The 2,127-nt window shown below is 40.9% G+C and overlaps 1 protein-coding gene across 3 annotated transcripts in view; it reads left to right on the forward strand.

Moving 5' to 3' along the window:
* Positions 1-671: 671 nt before the first annotated feature.
* The window catches only part of LOC118412221, a 20,411-nt gene continuing 18,955 nt past the window's right edge, over positions 672-2,127 (forward strand). The window contains exon 1 of one of the 3 annotated variants that reach the window (XM_035814951.1): positions 672-1,176. The gene's annotated coding sequence lies outside the window, so the exon portion shown is untranslated. Of the gene's footprint in view, positions 1,198-2,127 lie in introns of all 3 variants that reach the window. The other 2 variants (XM_035814958.1, XM_035814944.1) reach the window with 2 other exon arrangements.

Below are 2,127 nucleotides of genomic sequence, written 5' to 3' on the forward strand. Positions count from 1 at the left end.
TTTGAAGCATATCAGCATTTCATCTTCAAGCAGATGTTAACGTGGAAAATTGTATTTATTTATTTCTAACTGCTGACTTTCTCTGACCTTCTCTGACTTTCCCTCGGGTCAAGGTCACGTTCAACGCGAGTATCTGTCTGCATGGAGACTGAAAAATTGCTATACTTCGATAGTATCTTATGTCAAAACTGAATGTATTGTAGTAGTAGTAGTAGTAGTAACGTTAGTAGAAGTAGTCCATAGCTTTTAGAATGTATTGAAATGATGAGAATTGATACAGATGTTGGGTGTGTGTGAACCAAAATGATAATGCACATAGGATGTTTGCATCATGTATTGATTTTGCACAGTCCCAACAAACTTTAAACGGCATATAATAAAACACGTTAGTTCATGTCCTTGTCCTCAGTTTATGGCAAAAATTGAACTTGATTTATTAGAGTAGGGTAGAGTAGAGTAGAGTTGTTTCAGCCCGGTAGGAGTGTGCACTCCAGTTTGGACTGCTCTTCAATTCAGGATATTCCATTATTGCACAACTGAAGCGTCCCCGTCAGGTATCTTTTTTCCTAAAGTGACAAATAGGCTCACGGTAAAGGCATTCTCTTGAAGTCATTTCAGAATGAACTAGAATGTTGAGCCTCCCTCCTTCCCTCCCCCCGAACAGAATGGTCCCTTCCCACATTCTTGAGTGTGACAACTTCCGGGGAGGAGATACAAAATTGAGCGCGCGTCTTGCATGCTTGTCTTGTGTTGGGAAGAAAGTTTCCTTGCTCACTTGCCCAGCACGTCAATGTTAGTCATTGTTCCGCATGACAGAAGATATATCCTGGTCGGCGGGAAGCCACGAATGCCCAGAGATTGACCCTGTGACATTCTACATCAATTTTTGTGGTGTTTTATGGAATCCCACCGACCGTGACCAACAGGGAACACCAACTTCGAATCCGCGGAAAATTGAGGTTTCATAGGATAAAAGGGAACGTGTACACACACGTACGGTCCTGCTGTACTTCAGCTGTAGGTGTAACTGTCGCAATCCGTGCGTGCAGGGCTCTGTTCCCAGTGGGATTCAAACTCTGTTCTTATATCTCTCTTGCCACGGGAACCGTGAGGACGGACACGAAACGTGGCTAGTGCTCGAAACCAGCAGTGAAGCAGCGGCCAGGAGCAAGCAAGGTGAGGCGGAATAGAACACCTGTGAGATAGACCTTCCGTTCTGTAAAGTAAACGTTATGGACTGTTTTCCCCTCCTTGAAGGTTGTAGTGTCACAGCATGCAATTTCCTTGAGACTTTTATTGACCAGGCCAGTAAAATACACAGTGTTCGACTGCGGCACCGAGAATGTTTGTGCCTTGCAGTGTTTACTTCACACTTGATTTGGATGGCACAAAAGACCTTTATTTGGCACTCAGGCACATGGTCTATGAACATGGCAGTCAATTGCTCAGTCACCAATTAGAGGAAGTCGCAATAACTTTCAAATGTATGGCCATGGCAGAAATGGGACCTGGGTGGTTTAAATATCTACAGAAAGATAACATGGATAGCATCTACCATGAGACAACTTGAAAGGTCAAATACCATGTAACGTTATGATTATGGCATATTTTCCAGACATTAATTTCATTGATTATGAAACAGACCTCCATAAAATGAAAAAAAAAAAAAATTACCATGAAGTTTGCATAAAAGCCATAAAAGCAAATTTGGATGATTTGTAATTTTTCAGTGTAATTTGTCCTTGCAGGATACACATACGAAATTGGCGTTATTTCTATGATCTTATTATTGATTGTTCTGCTGTTATTTTGGTCATAAAATTCTAATCATAGATATAGTGCAAGGTTGCAGAATTGTTGTGAACCAATTGTTTTATCTTAGCATGATCCATAGCACCAAGTCATACATTGATTTCTGGTCACAACCTTTCTACACAACACAAAGTGCCATACATATATTGATATAACTTTACTAGCACAGGAGATAAATAAAAAGCGTTGGAAAATTTGTTGTGTACAAGAAGAGAAGATATCACCTCCATGTGTACAAGAGACTGTCCATACAAAAACCTTTACAAATCCTAGCCTCCATAGCAGGCTCTCTATGGCCTTTTTGGCACTTTGCTG

The sequence above is a fragment of the Branchiostoma floridae genome, chromosome 1 (genome assembly GCF_000003815.2).
Source record: "Branchiostoma floridae strain S238N-H82 chromosome 1, Bfl_VNyyK, whole genome shotgun sequence".
Lineage (NCBI taxonomy): Eukaryota > Metazoa > Chordata > Leptocardii > Amphioxiformes > Branchiostomatidae > Branchiostoma > Branchiostoma floridae.